The sequence below is a fragment of the Monodelphis domestica genome, chromosome 1, assembly GCF_027887165.1.
Source record: "Monodelphis domestica isolate mMonDom1 chromosome 1, mMonDom1.pri, whole genome shotgun sequence".
In the NCBI taxonomy this organism is placed as follows: Eukaryota; Metazoa; Chordata; class Mammalia; order Didelphimorphia; family Didelphidae; genus Monodelphis; species Monodelphis domestica.
In genome coordinates, this window is record NC_077227.1 from 11,708,554 (window position 1) to 11,727,583 (window position 19,030).

The following is a 19,030-nucleotide window of genomic DNA, read 5'->3' on the forward strand; positions in this document are numbered from 1 at the left end:
TGTTTGCCAGGCCATAGTGATGGGTCCAGTTGCCCTGATCTTTTTTGTTCCTGTTGTTTGTTTGTTTGTTTAATGTAAGTTTCTAACCAGCTTTGACTCTCCTCTTTCATCCAAAGTCTCCATTTTGGGAAGGGCCAAGGCCAGATCTCCTCCATTCTCCGAATTTAGCCCCTCTGCCCTGCCCAGGAACCTCCTCTCCATCTCTTCTTTATATCCTGGTTTGTGTTGCTTTCCTTCACTGGAATGTCAGTTCCTAGAGTGCCAGAGCTGTCTTTTTTTAATTATTTTAAATTCTTACCTTCCATCTTAGAACCAATACTGTGTATTCTTTCCATAGCAGATGAACTGTAAAGATTAGGCAATAGGGGATAAATGACTTATCCAGGGTCACACAAACTAGGAAGTCTCTGAGGCCATGTTGCAACCCTGGACCACTGATTTCTCAATGTGGTTTTCAATCTACTGAGGCATAGCTGCCCCTGCTAACTTTCTTTTTCCTTGTCTCCGTGTCCCCAGCCCTCAGCCCAGTGCCCACCACTTAGTAAATGCTTCTTCCTAACTGACTAGATGAGACTGATGGTTCAAGATAGAAAGGCCCACTTCCTTGTTTATGGCAGAACACAGACCGTCCTAGCTACAGGCCCAGGTCATGGTTCTGGGTTAAGAATGCAACCTAGTACCAGAGAAGATGTTTGCACTCTGTTCTCTGCACAGAGCTGCCAGAAACAAATTTCTAAGGAAAGTTTTTCTAATTCTACACCTTTCTGCTTAGACCCAGAACTCCATCCTGCCTCGGAGACTGTCCCTTGGACAGCACACAATTTCCCTCAGGAGATGATACGCCGTCACAGAGCTCAGATGAAAGCTGGGTTGACATTTTGCTTGATCAGACAGAACAAAAGGCCCTTCAAATGTCAAGAGAATCATTTTCCTATAACCATTCAAGCCTTCTCCAACCACTGCTCATTCCCAGGATTCTCCTTTCCATCTGCCAGGCTGCTTTGGTCCTCTGGGAGACCAGAGTCACCCCTTCACTGACCCCCACACCTCCAGCTTCAAACTACTTTCCTGAGCCCAAGTGGTTGGTGTTGGCAACAAGGGAGGAAGGAGGACTGACTAAACACTGAGCAAATTCTCTTCATTCCCAAGAGGTGTCAAAGAGCAGGGGAAATCTCTATTCATTAATAATTCTAAAAGGGGGCAGGCATCCATGGGATGATTGTGTGAACTTTAGATTACTCCACCCTACTTAGTCTAACAAAAACAGGAATGTCTACACCCATACTTAAGGATTAAGTATTTAGGAGGATGGCCTATGACAGACATGTGCTAGCAAATGACAAATCAGAAACAACTGACAGATCCCTGGGCGGCTGCCCTAAGTCAAGCTTAAGCTATCATTGGTACATGTGAGACACGGGAAAGTGGTCTATATATTTTGTGTCACTTCCTCTCTCCATTCTCTTTCTGCGGAGAGGTGGCTCTGGCTGGCAGCGTGCTGAGCCTTTCAGCATCTTGGCATGGTGGCAGCTATTGTCCAGTTTGGTGGTGAGTTTTCCTTGATACTGTACTGGGAGAAGCTGAGTAGTTTAGTTCAGATGAGGCATCTTAACTGAGCTCTCTCGGAGTTTAGGCTGATTTCTTTCTTCTTTACCTTGCAAACATTATCCTCTTAGAAAGCCTCTAATCTTCTTCAGAGATCTTGTGGCAGAGGTCTTTGAACTTCCCCTGACACAGGCCAGGCAGGAGAAATCCTATACCCTTTCCCTCTCTCTTCTCCTTGATTTCTTCCCTCTATATTAATTAAAAACCACCATAAATTTCCAACTGACTTGGGTATTTTATTTGGGATTTTTACTGGCAACCAAATTAATTTAGATTAGGTCACAACCCTAAAAATTATCCTTACCATTGTCACACTAGTGAGGAAACGGGCTCCCAGTTCCACAGGAACCAATGGGAAAACTGGATGGCAGCTTGGTGGAAATTCAGTTTAGACCACAGACAACAATGAACTCCAAATGGATAAATGACCTGAATATTAGAGATCATATCATGCCAGAAAAATGAGTGGTGATGAAGAAGTTTCACAATTAGAGTTATGACAAGAATTCTTGACTTTTTTTATTTGGAAAATTTTATTTAATAAATTAATTAATAATATTTTTCCATGATTCCATGATTCATGTCCCCTCCTTCCTCCTGTAGCTGATGCACAATTCCACTGGGTTTTACATGTGTCATTGATCCAAAACTATTTCCATATTATTGATATTGGAGGTGTAAAGGATAATTTTAGCATTGTGATCTAAACTATATTAATTACTGGTCACCCTGGGATATCCCAAATAAAAAAATACCCAAGTCATCTTGAAATTTATGGTGATTTAATTAATATAGTGGAAAGAAATTAAAAAGAAGGGAGAAGGAAAGAGTGTAGGATTTCTCCCACCTGGCTTGTGCCAGAGGGAAGATTAGAGGCTCTAGGAAGATAAAGTTTTAGAGAGTAAAGGAGGAAGGATTCAAGAGGGCTCAACCAAGATGCCTGAGCCTGAATTAGCTCAAGAGCAAACTCACCGCCAAAACCCAGACAAATAGCTGCCACCGTGCCAAGATGTCAGAACGCTTAGCACGCTGCCAGCCAGAGCTGCCTCTCTGGGAAAAGAGACCAACGAGAGCAAGCCCCGCGAAAAAAGCTAGACAATTCCACCTTACTTTCCTGCATTTCCTCTGCACCAATGGTAGCCTAAACTTGACTTAAGACAGCCCAGGGGTCTGTCAGCTGTTTCTGATTTGTCAATTTCTCCATCAAAGGCCATCCTCCTAAACACTCAATCCTCAAGCATGGTTACAGACATTCCCGATTTTGTTAGACAAAGTAGGATGGAGTAATGCAAAGTTCCCAAGACATCTCTGATTTTGTTAGAATAAGCATCTTCATTGTTATAAATCAGGAGATAGCTAAATCCAGTCTTCACAGAGGAGAATTCTTGACTTTTTTTTTAATTTGGAAAAATTAATTTAATTAATTAATTTAGAATATTTTCCCATGGTTCCATGATTCATGTCCCCTTCCCCCTCCCAAAGCCGATGCGCTATTCCACTGGGTTTTACATGTGTCATTGATCCAGACCCATTTCCATATTATTGATATAGGAGGAGAATTCTTAAGCACAAAAGAGATTAAGATTGATATGAAAATAGACAATTTTCAATGTACATAATTAAAGTTTTACATAAAAAAAATCAATGTAGCTTCAATAAAATATGGAGCAAGTGCTCACTAAATGGCTCTGATAAAAGTTTAACATTCAAAATACATAAAGAATTAACATAAGTAGGTAAGACCAAGCTAGTCGCCAAATGGATAAGTTGCTGGTGTAGCTGGGAGTTGGTTCAGCTCTTCTGGAAACATTTGGAGAAGTGGCTAAGTGGCTCAATAGCTAGAGAGCCAGGCCTAGAGATGGAAGGCTTGAGTTCAAATAGGACCTCAGACACTGAGTGACCCTGGGCCAGTCACTTAATCCCCATTGCCTAGTCCTTACCATTCTTTTGCCTTAGAACTGATAGACAGTATTGATTTTAAGACAAAAGGTTAAGGGTTTAAAAAAATCCATTTGGAATTTGGACTTTTAAAAAAAGTGACTAAAAGGTCAGAGATTTTTATGGCTGGCCATCTACTACGTCCTGAGCACAGGGTTGGATATAAAGACAAAAACTATTTCCTGCCTTCAAAGGGCTTTCGTTTTATGGGAAGAAGCAACAGATGTACAAATAAATTAATACAGAAATTTCTATAGTGCTTTAAGGTTTGCAAGTATCTACTTAGATCAGTACATTTGATCTCATCTCATCTATGCAGCCACCCAGTGAGATAAGTGTGCTAAGCCGGGAGAATGCCTGCAGGAGAAAGAAACAGACATTTCCTGCCCTTCAGAAGCTCATGTTCACCACCAATTGCATTCCCTTCTCTGGCCAGGGGCCAGGATGTAGAAACCCAGTTCCATTTAGTGATGAGGGTAGACGTCACCAGAGGCGCCGTGCGTATATTAGCCAGTTATTACTTCATCTGCACAGCACCGCAAGCTAGGAACTGTGCCTGCCTCTGTACAGAATGCTTTGCTGATAAAGGTCAGTGCCCTATCTATCTACCTGTCTGTCTATCTATCTATCTATCTATCTATCTATCTATCTATCTATCTATCCATCCATCCATCCATCCATCCATCTATCTATCTATCTATCTATCTATCTATCTATCTATCTATCTATCTATCTATCTGTCTGTCTGTCTGTCTATTCATCTGTCCATCTATTTGTCTGTCCATCTATCTATCTGTCTGTCTGTCTATTCATCTGTCCATCTATCTGTCTGTCCATCTATCTATCTATCTATCTATCTATCTATCTATCTATCTATCCGTCTGTCTGTCTCTGTCTATCTGTCTATCTATCTATCTATCTATCTGTCTGTCTGTCTGTCTGTCTATTCGTCTGTCCACCTATCTGTCTATCTATCCATCTATCCATCCATCCATCCATTTATCTATCTATCTATCTATCTGTCTGTCTGTCTGTCTGTCTTTCTGTCTGTCGGTCTGTCTGTCTGTCTATCTATCTATCTGTCTGTCTATCTGCCTGTCTATCTGTCTATCATCTATCCATCTGTCTGTCTATCTATCTATCCATCCATCTATCCATCTGTCCGTCCATCCATCTGTCCGTCCATCCATCCATCCATCCATCCATCCATCCATCTATCCATCCATCCATCCATCCATCCATCCATCCATCTACCTACCTATCTATCTATCTATCTATCTATCTATCTATCTATCTATCTATCTATCTATCACATTACATTACATAATTGTTTGGGGGACTCACCGATCAAATTGATCAGGGATTCCCTTGAAGGAATGGCTACATGATTGGAATGGGATTGGAGGTGTATTTTTTAGTTTGTCTTTTTAAAGTTTTATATTTACAAGAGAAAAAAAAAAAGAATTCAAGCCCATCATAGAAAGATTCTATTACATTTTGAGGTACCAGCTGCACAAAAATGTTCAAAGTAACTTTATTAGTAATGGGGGGAATGGAAAGCACCCACAAATTTAATTAGTGGAACAATTGGTGGCAGAGTTTTTATTACTGAGAATTACTAGATCATTCACAGTTATTCATGAAGAAATATTGCTGCTGTTATGTACAATGCTCATCTGGTTCTGCTCACTTCACTTTGAATCAGTTCATATAAGTCTTTCCAGATTTTTGGGAAATCTTCCTACTCATCATTTCTACACCACAATTACTATTCCATCACCATCATAGACCATAATTCCTTCAGCCATTCCCCAACTGATGGACATATAGTCAGTTTCCAATTCTTGGCCACCTCAAAAAGAACAGCTATAAGTATTTTTGCACAAGTCGGTCCTTTCCCCCTTTTTTGATCTCTTTGAGATACAGATCTAGTAGTGGTACTGCTGAATCAAAGGGGTTGCATTGTTTTATGGTCCTTGGGACATAGTTCCGAATTGCTCTCTAGAATGATTAATCAATTCACAACTCCATCAACAGTGCATCAGTGTCCCAATTTTTCCACAATCCCTCCAACACATATTATTATCATTTTTTTGTCATATTGACCAATCTGATAGGTGTGAGTTATTTTAATTTGCATTCATCTCATCAAGAGTGATTTAGATTCCCTCGATATTCTTGACCTTTTTTTCTTCTGGATGAATTTTTTTTTTTATTTTTCTAGTTCTTTTGGGGCAGTTTGATTGGCATGGCATTAACCAATTAGATGAATTTAGGTAGATTTTTCATTTTCATTATATTTGCTCAGCCACCCATGAGCAATTAATATTTTTTCCAATTGGTGGCATATTGACCCAATTAAATGTGATCATGACAAGAAGGAAGAACATAAAGACATGCAGAAAGATTTCTCTGAAATACAATTGACTGAAGAAAGCTGTGTAAAGGGAGCCCCCTCTCCCCAGCTCATTGTGTGGCTAGATGTCACCTGAATGCTCCAAACAGAGGTCACAGGGGAGGAGCCCTAGGAACATGACCAGGAACTAAAAGTAAGAGTGTGGTATAGGGGCATCAGGCGCTCTTATTCCAGCTATGTAGAGAAACCCGTGGTCAGAGTTCAGTTAGATTAGGCTTAAACCTCTACCTATTGACTTCCTTTATTTCTAGTGATTATTAATAAACTCTGGAAAAATAAAAACCTGGAATTTTAAATTTAATTGTATCAAAGCAGAACCAGAGACAATCCCCACAACAAGGATGGGGCAGCAGAACAAAATACAAGGGGTGAAAAGAGATCAGAAGGGACGCGGAAGAAAATAGAACAATCTGTTATGATTCTTCTCAAGTTAACGTGTTTTTCAACAAATTCGAAATCATCTGGAGCTTTTGGCCTTCTTTGATTCTCTCAGAGCTTGGCTGGGAGTCAGCAGGCAGCTAGATTTGAGGCCAGCTGCTGACCCTTCCAGCTAAGGGATCCTGGAGCACTCTGTACTCCCATTTCTGAAAAAAAAAGGACACGGGGCTCCCTGTACTACCTCCCTCACCAGGATGCTGTGGAGAAAGTGCTTGAGCAAAAATCGCAACGCCCTCTGCCTCGCTCCAGTCCAATTCACCCACAGGTCGCGACGAGACCTCATGAGGTCATTGGTCCTCTGCACAAAAATGAAGGACAACAACCCAGTTAATATTATTGCTGCTAGGACAGAGTATCCAAGGCTCTGTGGGCATAACCGTGGCTCTTAGCTTCTCAAATATTCTTTCATGTTTACAGTCCCATCGATGAGGAGATGCAAAATGGCCCCAAGAAGAGTGGGTCACCCCAAGGACATCCTCCCCAGGAAGGTGGGGGCTGCCCCCAGGATCCTCCTCCCTTAGGAACTTCCAGGAATGTTCTGTTACGAAGGAACAGGAATACTCTGAGCTTTTGAAAGTCTGCTTGGCTAATTCTCCTCACTTGGCTCTCTGAGCTCCCACACAGCCCTGGAAATGTCAATATTCCACATCAGGCTTTTCACATCTACTCCTCCCTTTTCTAGCCTCTCTTCCAGTTCACTGGATGTCCCCACAAGTTATCTTTCGGGGCCTTCCGCCTCTTGCATTTTCTTTGACTTTCTTCCCATCTGTATTGCAAAACAGCATCCATCTTCTCCTTCACTCATTCCCCAGTTCCCTGGGAATATTTTTCCAGCTGCCAAGCACACTGGAGGCCTTCCAAAGCCAGAGGCTCTGCTTCTGGAGCACAGATCCCGTCTCTCAGGAAATAATCTGGGTGCCTGACAAGGATGTTGCCTAAGATGCTAAAGGCACGAGGATGGGGGCTCTCCTTCGGGGGCAGCTCTGGCCACTGTCTCCGGCCTCTCCGCTTCCCTCCTGCCAGCCAAGAAGGAAAGGGGGCCGTGGCTTGGCCTGCCAGCTCTTGAGTCCTCTCCAACGAATTGGACCCGGGCTTGGGAAGGACACCCGAGCGTCCGAGAAGAAGGTCGGCACATGTAGACGTCACCGCTTCTCTTGTCGAAGTACGAGGCTGTCTAATCGGTTTGAGTGGAATAGTACACCCTGGCAGGGCAGAGATGAATAGTCTTAGATTGCTTTAAGAGAGACACCCTGTCTAGGGCCCATATCCGGGACTGGCTGTTCATTTGGGGGCACCACAGTTTGGAAAGGATAATGATAGCTCGGAAAGCTGGAATAACAACAGACCTTGAGATCGCGCCAGGGAGTGCCAGAGAAAAGCAAAGCCCGGAGGCGAGCAGACCCCAGTAACTGCCTTCAAGTGCTTGAAAATGGAATTCGACTCGCTCTGTGTGGGCAGAGGCAGGAGCACTGAGGGAGCCCTGGAAAGGCAGCTTCAGGAGAGGAGTTGGAAAGGACTGCCAAGAGTAGAGCTCGCCTGGAATGGAAGGGGGGTGACTTCCCCTCCCAGGATGCTGAAAGCTCACTCGTGGGTTATTCCGCCGAGAACCCTCCAGTGTCACTGTCTCTGAGTAATGCTCCTTTTCTGGCTCCATTTGACTCAACCTTGAAAAATAAATCCATTCGTGAGCGAGCATTTATTCCTGCTTCCTGGTGCTGAGCAAGCCCTGTGCTAGGCACTGGGGATGTCCAGTGAGAAGACAAGCCATCCCTGCCCAGAAGGAGCCTGTGTTCTGCCTAAAGAACAAACACGTACACATAGAACGGAATGCGCGTGGATGTCCATGCACACAAAGTAAATATGGCAGCACTGGGGAGGGGGAGGCCCAAGCAGGGATCACGAGAAGGAAGAGCTGGAGGAGAGCCTTTCCTCCATTTCTTGCTTCTCAATGGCTTTTATCAGCACGCACCCTTGTCTCTCCCTCCCCGTGCTGGACCATACAGAGACATCCCTCACCGCAAATAGCACACAGCAAAACCACTTCTAAAACACGTCCAAGAACGTGCATCCAAGACGGTGCTCGAGGGGAAGCAGGAGGGTCTTCAGGCCTTTCTGCTGGGGGTCCTCGTGGCTCCAGCCAGAGCTCTAACGTCTATAACCTGGTCCTTGACCAATTGTTCTGGAGTTCTGTGAGCTGAGCTTTGAAGGAAGGTGGCAGCTCGGAGAGGGTGCAAGGGAGAAGGGAGAGCATCCCTCCCAGACCCAGGGCAGAGCCTGAGCCAAGTCCTGGAGACTGGAAATGGCATGTCATGGATGAGGGATGGCAAGAAGACCGATGTGGCCAGAATGGCTGGAGGGCGGCATCAACCATCAGCTCATGTGTGTCTTCTTGGCAGAAAGGAGGGCAAACTGAAGGGCCAGATGGAAATTCAGCCCTTGATGCCCTGGTGGTAGCCTGGTGGGCAGCCCCTTCCAGCTGCAAGTCTGCACTTGGTGCCCAGCAAGTTGTCCTGCTCTGCTCGGAGGAGCCCAAGGTGGCCAGTTCCCTGGGATGTTATCCCTGCCTGCTGTCCAGACCCGCCAGGCCATGGCGCTGCTCACTTGGCAGCACAGACAGGGCTGGGATCCAGGGTCCTCTTTCTTTCCCCAACTCGTCCTGGAAAAAGACAGTCGCGTCACTGTGCTCACTGAGCCGTTGCTCCAAATGTCTGCCCGACCTCGGGCTCAGGACGCTGCTTAAATGAACCCTCCTGCCCAGATGGCAGGCAGGAGACTCCTTTGGCCATGACAAAGCAGAACTCAGAGACTTGTCAAGCCCACTTGCAAAAACTCAGCTAGCAGCTTGCTATGGAGAGGAGGAAAAGGAATGACCCATAGCTGGTGGAGGGCCAGCGTCCAGGGTCCTCTGCTCCTGAGTGCCTGCTGGGGAAGCTTTAGGGGAGGGAGAAAACCACAAGTCCCAACCCTGGCACACAGCAAAACCCAATTTATCTGGTCCAGTCTCTCATTTCACAGGCAGGTAAACTGAGGCCTGGAGAAGTAGGGTGTCTTGGCTGAGGTAACAGAGGTAAGAAGGGTCAGAATCAAGATTCAAACTAGCCTTCTGATGCCACTTCACAATTATACAAAATGGTGGCTGGTATCCTTTGTGTCTTGGTTATTCAGTAGGCATTTCAAAGACCATCTTCTGACCACTCCCAGGCACACAGCAAAGACCCAGGAGTCCCTCTAACACCCAATCCAGCTCCTACTGGAGAAGAATAGGCTCAAGGCAGCCACAGTGAGCCTTTCTCTCTCTCTCTCTCTCTCTCTCTCTCTCTCTCTCTCTCTCTCTCTCTCTCTCTCTCTCTCTCTCTCTCTCTCTCTCTCTCTCTCTCTCTCTCTCTCTCTCTCTCTCTCTCTCTCTCTCTCTCTCTCTCTCTCTCTCTCTCTCTCTCTCTCTCTCTCTCTCTCTCTCTCTCTCTCTCTCTCTCTCTCTCTCTCTCTCTCTCTCTCTCTCTCTCTCTCTCTCTTCTCTCTCTCTCTGTCTCTGTCTCTCCCTCTGTCTCTTTCTCCCTGTCTCTGTCTCTCCCTCTGTCTCGGTCTCTGTCTCTCTCTCTCTCTCTCTCTGTCTCTGTCTCTGTCTTTCTCTCTGTCTCTCTTTTTCTTTCTTTTCTGCCTCTGCCTCCCCCCCCCCTCTTTCTCTCTCTTTGTCTCTCTCTCTCTGTCTCTCTGTCTCTTTGTCTCTCTTTTTCTTTCTTTTCTGCTTCTGCCTCCCCCCCTCTTTCTCTCTCTTCTCTCTCTTCCTCTCTCTTTTTCTTTCTCTTCTATCTCTGTCTCTCTGTCTGTGGGGCCAAGTCTTGGTCTCTGAGCAGCTTGACCTTCAGAGTGACCTGGGGATGCTTTTGTTTCTGCCTGTTCTCCCAGAGTGCCTGGCACAGTGTCTGCTTAATAAGTATCTGTACCGTGAATGAATAAATGAATGACATCACTTCTTGGGACCAGAACTGAACCAACTTCCCCCTTTATGCCCCTTCTCCTTTTCTAGGACTAAGAGACCTGTTTAGAGTTTATTTACACTCACCATTCTGTCTCTGTTTCTCTCTTTCTGTCTCTGCCTCTGACTCTCTCTCATTCTTTCTCTTCTGTCTCTCTCTGCCTCTGTCTGTCTCCTCTCTGTCTCTCTGTCTCTGTGTCTCTGTCTCTCTCTGTCTCTGACATTTTCTGCTCTTGGATATCCTCTGCTATCCCTGCTCAGATTTTGAGGAAATCAATGACACAAATGTCCACCCATGGAATTGTCTTGTGAACACCCTTAGTCTGCTGCTGGAATCTTTGAATAGCCATCAGACTGGGCTTGAAGCCTGGGTAGTGTAGACAAAGAATCCTGTATGGACTCTGTCCCTTGCCACTGAACACAGATGTGATGTTGGGGCTACAGGCATTCTCTCACTGAGCCTCAGTTTCCTCATCTGTAAAACATGAGGGTGATCTCTAAGGTTCCTTCCATCTCTTAAGTCTTATGGCTTCCTTGGAGGGCTCCAAATAAAAGTCAGATGACCATTTGCCAGGGTTACCATAGAGGGAATCCCACCGGACTAAACAGCTTTTGAGGTCCCTGCAGTTCTCCAGTGCTCTGGGGGTTGGGGGAGGAGGTTCAAGGAGGGAAACCAGGACCATACTAAATAGTCGACTTAGGCAGTGTTAGTACAGAGTGCAGCAAAGTCGAGCACACCCATGGGGGCTCCAGCCAAGACACAAGCCCTCTACAGTTCCAAGAACCAGCCAGTCTAGTTGATTCCATGTTCGTCTTTGCCACCATTGAAACAGACTGACCAAACATTTCAGTCCAAGTCCCAATACTGGGCATCTGTTCGCCAAAGCCTGAAAGCCCCATTTCAATGCTGCATTCATCCCCCAGACACGACGGACCACATTTGCTGCTGGGCCTGTTTGGTTTTCCACGTCTTTTTTAAAACAAAAACTAAAGCACTCTGTTTGAAGCTGCTTCACAAAACCCTTCTTCTACGCAGCACAGGGCTGCTTTTAAAGAAGTGAATGAATGAATGAATTCAGCCTCCACTCCCCACCGATGCTCGGCTGGACTCCCGCCAGTGACAGTGGGAAGGGAACACGGCCGATGTCTGCCAGCTGGAGCACCAACGGGACCTGGAAAATCCTCCTGCCAGCCCTGCTAGCTCAAAAGCTTTCTCAGCAGAACAGAAATGAGGTTTTCTAGCACCGAAAGTGTTCTCTTGCTCATGGTCTCTCCTTCAATGGAGTCCTTTTATTTTCACTCTGGACAGGATCAGTCTTGCAAAAGGTGGCACACATACATTTTCCACCAGCATTAAATGCTAAAAGCAGGATAAGAGTGCTGTGTTTGGGGCTCTCTTGAAATTTTGCTACCAAAAGGCTGACTTTACTCTCAAACTCTTCTGCTGCAAAGTATTAGTCCCAAGTCTTTTAAGTGGAACATTTGGCAGCTCCGATGATACAGACTGAAAATCTGAAAACTTTAAAAAGTAAGTTGCCTTGAAAAGCTTCCCTCTAGTCCTCAGGCATGCTGGCAGCTCTGACTGGGCAGACATGGGCTTTTCTTACAAACAGAGACGGTTCCTATTGAAATAACCAGTTTACAAAACTAAAAGACCCTTGAAACATGAACTAGTCGAGTTGAGTCATCATCCAGTTCCATGGCGTTGCAGGATCAGTCTCCAAGGTAGCACACACACTGTGAAACTTCATGCCACTCCTGTGGATTCCAAGGTTATCCTCAAGCAAACACTGAGCCCTTTGAGTAACAAGGAAGATGCGGAGACAGCCAAGGCATGGGAAATCCTCCTAATACCCAGATTTGTTCCAAATCGGTAAAACAAGTTGCCTTAGCAATGAGCTCCAATCATTGTAAATCTTCAAGTCCATTTGATGACTACTTAGATTATTAATTCGTCAAATTTAGAATTTGTTTATAAATAATTGTATTTAGAATTTATTTTAATTTTATATTAAATTCATTTTGATTTAATTTATTAAACACCAACTGTGTGCAAACCAGGTTAGTGCTACAGAGAAGAGAAGGAACGCCATCTCTGCCCTTATGGGTTTTATATTCTGCTAAGGCAGATAGAACCAGAAGCCTTGTTTGGATACTCCGATAAGCTCCTGGAGAGTTAGCTTTGTTTCGTTTTGTGGTCTTTATGTCCTCTGTAACTAGCACGATGCTGGCACATAGCTGGTACATAATAAATGCTGAAGGATGGATTGGTTGAATCCATGACATTGTAAAAGTTGGCAGAGCCTTTAACGGAACATATCAAAAGCCACCTCACCTTCTCAGGAAGGTGATTGTTGTCCATGCCCTTCCATACTCCATCCACAGAAGACCTACCCCAAGAATTAGAAGCCTTCTTCTGAGCCTTTTTTTTTTCAACCCTTACTTTCTGACTTAGAATTGATACTAAATATTGGTTCTAAGGCATGTAAGGCCTGGGCAATGGGGGTTGAGTGACTTGCCCAGGGTCACCCAGCTAGGAAGTGTCTGAGGCCAAATTTGAATTGAGGACTTCACATCCCCAGGCCTGGTGCTCTATCCACTGAGTCATCTGGCTGCCCCTCCTCTGCATCGTTTAATATTTTTCAGATTACTAGAAACACTGGAAACACTTAGATTGTGGAACTTTAATTCTTCACTCTTTCTACAGGGCTGATCCCTCTCCTTTTCTGGTCAGAGTGAAGTCATTCCTTCATGGAAGAAGGATGTGGACGGGTGTGTTCAATGGATAATAAAAATAGCAAGATCTCGTATTCCCTGTGTGATTCTGGAAATGTGTCCTGCTATAAAGGAGTGTTAGCGAAAGCCTGCCTGTTCCTTCCTCATGCTTTCATCAAGGCTACTCGTCCCACATGCGCAAACATTTTATAAAGCTGTTAGCCCATTGGCCAGTGATTGCTAATGTTTTCTCAGTCACCTTTTCCAGTATTCATATCTGCCATTTCCCCCCCATTTTTAAGTATCTGTCTCTTTGAGATTTAAAAAAACGAATCCCCAGATTCCTTTATTATTGTGTCATATACATTCAGAACTAGAGTAATAAGGCAGAGCATGGCTGGGGCATTTGGTCCATAATGTGGCAGAGGAATTGGGCTAGATGACCTCTGACATAACAGGAAGAATGACTAGGAATGAAAGGACAAACAAAGAAGCCTGAAGAAGATCCAGCGAGACACTCCGGGAGTTGCTGGGACTGAAAAAACTCATCCTATGGAAGCTTACCAAGAGATCGTCTTCTCAAGGTGTGGGCAGATCACTCTTCCGATGACAGACACAGACACATCCGCATTCCCAAACCCAACTTCCTTCTAGCCTGGTGGATCTGCCAAAAACTTTCCATGGGCCGTCTTCAGAAGTGCGGGAAGCCGACCCAGGAAGGAGATCAAAGTGCTTGCAATTACCTAATATTTCTGTTAAAGGACCCACACAGCAACACATTTTAAATTCTCAGTTACCTTATCTGGATTTTAGAGATACAATTTGAAAGCCCTGAGAAGTTCATTGACAGCTAGAATAGATCTTGATCTGATAGTAAGATATATATACATATATATATATATTTTTTTTTTTTAAACCCTCACCTTCCGTCTTGGAATCAATACTGTATATGGGCTCCGAGGCAGAAGAGTGGATGCTTCCATGTGGGCCATGGTGCGTCCATGGTGCGGCCTTGGGATCCCATCTTGAGAAGTTGAGTGTGTCGACCCCTCAAAGGAGACTGTTTAGAGTTGCCAGGATACACATTCGCTCCCCCTCCTTTCCTTTCTCCTCCCAGCTAGAGTTAAACAAACATATACTGGCTGACAATCAAAAGCAGGTTTTTTGATTACAAATAACTTCATTGGTTACTGGAAAAAGGATTCCATTATCCACCTTTAGGTACGGGAATCCACCGATAATTTGACAACAAAGATCCTGTGATTTTAAAACATTACTATGAGAGACTTTAATTCATTTTTGAGTTAACCTGCCTCAGCACACACACACCCTTTCTCCGGTTACCCCTTAACCCTCCCTTTTTGTACAGCAGTAAAAAGGGCTCTTAGAGAGCACTCAAAAGTCTATCCTAGGTAGGATTATACGAAGTTTAAACACACTTTAAGACAGGAAAGGATCGTTTTCCACCACGATAGTGGCATGTACACATATAAGGCTTCTAGCAGCAAAGTGAATGAGAACCGTACACTTATCTGAGGGAAGTATGTGAACATGGGAGCACCCTGTTTCCAAATTATGATAATGAGTGAAATTGGAGTATGGTTGATTCTGGGTGAAACTTTCTGTCCTTTGAGAGGAAAGTGACCACATCTGTTATGCTTTGCCTTTATTGACAGCGGATGTTTAGTCTGTACGTTTATTTCTAAACAAGATCTTTTCCCACATTTCTGAGATTCTGATTGGCCTACAATTAAATGTCAAAAGTATAATTTAGCTATTTACTAGGGATGGATAATCTAAAATCTTAAGTTAAAGGCTAGGACCTTTAGGACACGTCCTCGCCATGACTCCCATCCCAACAACAAGCCACATGATACACCCCAGCTGGAAGACAATGAAGAGAAAGCAGATAGAGAGAGACTGTGTTAAAACAGCAGCCCAGAATGCTCTACCAACTAGGGGATAAATCAAGACACCTGCAGCCCAAGCCCAAGCAGGGATTTTCACCTCCTGATTGCACTGCTGCCTCCAAATGACTCTGGCTTTCTCGGTGGTCCTACAGATGTGTATGTTATCCCCCATGACTCTCAGAATTTTTGGTTCAGAATGTATTTTAACCAGTTGTTCTAATCCCTTCACAGCATTTGTTGTTGAACAATATTTAGGCCATTTATGCCCCACAATTGATTTCCCAAAGTTTAAGTCGCCCTAAACACTTCATTGCAGCTTTAATCCTGGGTATGACTGCTCTTATTTCGGTAATTGCATCCCTGGCTGCGTCCACCACTGCTCTTGTTCAAACAGTCCATACTGCACAACATGTAGACAATCTTCTTAAAAATGTCTCACTTGCCTTTTTAACCCAAGAACACATAGATAAAGGATTAGGAGCCCGTCTAAATGTCCTAGAAGAAGCCATGCTTTATATTGGAAATCAATTAAAAAATATAAAAGTGAGATTTAAATCAAAATGCCATGCTGAATACAAATGGATTTGTGTTTCTCCCCTCCCTTATAATCAAACAGATGTTCCTTGGGAAAACATACAACAACACATTTTTGGAATTTGGAACCACTCAGAATTTTCTGTTGACCTAAAAACATTGCATAACCAAATTATGGATATTAGCCACTCCAATACTTCCCTTTATTCAGCCTCATCTATTGCAAATTCCTTTTATGACAGTGTTTCTTCCTTTGTGTCCCATAGCAATTTTATTCACACCCTTATTGCTTGTGGATTTGCTCTTGTCTCATTTTTTCTCATTCTTGTTTGCTTTCTAGTCATCATCCAATGCCTAGGGTCCACTATACGTCAAGTCCAAATCAAGATGAAGTCTTTCAATTTAAAAAACAAAAAAAGGAGGAAATGTGGGAAGTGGACAAATCTCCACTGGCTGACAAAGTCACCGTTTGGGAGATGGGGGCTGCAAAGCAGCCCCCTGAAAATGATGCCCTCACTGATCCCCCCTCTGTGACTTCTCTCTCTCTCTCCAACTTCCCTTACTAATGGACTTGTTATGATTATTGTCTCCTCCACAATACAGGAGAAATAATATGAGCAAATATTTATAGGGTTAACATACATATATCCCACTTTAATCCCCCTAGATTATTACCCTAAAAAGATTGCATTCACAGAATTAAAGCCTAAAGATCATTACCTGTTACCCCTCCTTTCTCTTTTAAGCACAGATATGCTTCAAGGCCCCACAATCAACAGTGGCCAAATGCTTGAACATTGTAGTAAATCTTTCCTTACAATTACCACCCTGTGAATTTGTTTGGTGGAGGGAAACCAGGCAACATTGCTAGGTGCTTTAAAGTAACACAAGAAAAATAGAACTTGTAAATTGAGAAAAACCCCAATTCTGGTCTGTCATTAAATTACCCTCTGTGAATCTTAAAAACTACTCAGACTGTACCTTAGAAGATTTGGTTTAGCTATTCCCTTATTGTAACAATGGAGAAACTTGGTCTGACAAGAATCAGGAATGTATTGGGAACTTTTAAATTTACTCCACCCTAATTAGACATACTTTAGGGGAAGATAAAAGTTGTAAACTCCTGTTTGAACAATGAAGGTACTTAATTCATACCTTATAGTGAAGCTAGAACCTTAAGATAGGTCTATTTTTAGATCTAATACAAAAAGGTGCTAAGTACCTGTAAAGGTTAAATTAATCACAAAAGGTCAAGTAACTTACAAAAAGCAAGTTTAACAAAGAGGTGTGAAGTACTCAGAAGATATAATCTAACCAGAGAAGGTGAGAACCAAAGAAGATGAGAACTAAGAATGGGCAGTCCTGGAAAAAGGCATCTACTGTGATTGGTAGACGTGAAAATTTAGGGGAGGTGACATAAGAGAAAGTTCAAAGGCAGTTTGGAATTGAGTTAGATTCTGAACTGAGTTCAGGAAATTGAGTTGAGTGGAGGACTGGAACCCAGCTTGGAGACAGTCTTATGGTAAGTTATAAGACTGACTCCTCTTTCCCTTAGGCTCAGGGAGGCCACTTTGGCCAAGGCCTTTAACTACTGCTTGGCTCAGCCTGAGCCAGAGCAGTTTAAATTCTCTCTCTCTCTCTCTCTCTCTCTCTCTCTCTCTCTCTCTCTCTCTCTCCTTTCCTTAATTCCTTCTCTCTTTATTAATTAAAATCTCCATAAATCCCCAGATGATTTGGGTATTTTCATATTTGGGAATTTCCCATGGCGACCACTTATTAGATTTTTAAGTCAAAACACTAAAAATTATCTTACACCTCTAACCCTGCACTTAGCTACAAAATGTTTTGTTACTCATCTCCTAAATAATTGTGATTGATTGTGAAAGCTGACCAAAAGTAACAATGATTCCCCCTAGGTCAAGAGGGACTAACCTCCAAATTACCCTACTTATGCCATTTATCTATTTCTGTCATAGAAACAATGTTTCATTGACAATACCCTTAGGCTTCACATCTGTTGTTAAGTTGTATGGAAACATGTATGTAGAAAATTGATTGTGTGCCAGAAAAGCATCTACTCACCGAACCTATAAAATAAATTAACCTCCGTGCCATGGCAGAACACTGTGTGATGCCTACACACATGGGATTGAGCATACAGTGTCTCTCACTTCATTATTCAATTGGACCATCACATTTAAGCAGAGGACCCTCACCCTCTGAGAGACCACTGGTTTGGCTCTCAAAAAGGAAGAACACTGCCACACAGGGAAGTTAAAATGGACCAAGAATTTAATAATAATAATAATAATAATAATAAGCAACCACTCATATGTAGGGAGAGCTTTTGTGCTTGTGAGGTAAATGATTAGACAAATTTTTACCACTATCCATTTCCAGACTCCACCCATCACCATGTCAGGAAGAAGAAGTTGCTAGCTGAGAGAGCCTTGGTTTATGTAGAATTGAACACTTGGGCCAGATAATCTTCCACTTTATCTTTTATTTTGTTTTGGGCTTCTGAAGTCACACCAGAAGTTTCTCTGGCCAGTTTCTTAGCCAGAATCATACTGGAGAACAATTCCAGAAATGTAGTGACTTCCTGTCTGATATAAACATGTTTTGTAACTGTCAAAGACTCTCTCATTTCTCTGATTGCTTCCAAAATACTTTTGAAAGCTTCCCTAATTAGGGATGATTGTTATTTCCAAATAAAAAGGAAATATTCTTCAGTTGACAGCATGATGCATTTGTCTGATAACTGTACTATGATGTTAAATCATATAATGATTTTTAAATGACAATTTCATGCTTAGAATCCTCAATCAAGTTCTACTTTTATCCCAAATTTGAATTGTATGAGTCTTTCATACAGAAACTTTTATGATAGCCTATGACCCAAAAGCATTAGCAATTCAATCTGGCTAGTCCTCTTAAAGGGCTGAGCATGATGGGTGGATTCCACAGGTTTCTTATCTTTTTTACAGTTTACATCAGCCCCAACTCACTAATCACATCCACCCAATTTCATACCTAGTCACACCCATCCTATTTGCTGACCATATAACCAAGAAAAACTACCCCATAGGACTATAACAATATATTTCCATTTGGCTTACAGAATCTGTGGAAACGTTAATGTGAGAACCAGAGAATCACAGAATATCAGAGTTGAAAGGGAGCTTCTGGTCATTACAGATATGCTTCTATGTTGGAATTGCTCTGCATTATGATGCTGGCTAGAAAACTCACCAGAGAAACTTCTGATATGGTGGTGGGGTATTCCACTTGAAGGATTCATAGCCGTTTTCGCAGCATCATGGGAGAATACAGTCTGTGGCAACAAACCAAGAAACCTTACAACATAGCTGATAAATGGATATCATGCTTGAACACCTCTAGATAGGGGGGACCCACTTCCTCTTGGCAACTTCCCCCCAACTGCTCTTAGTTCTGCCTTCTGGGTCAAGCAGAAAAAGGGTGATCCCTGTCCCATGG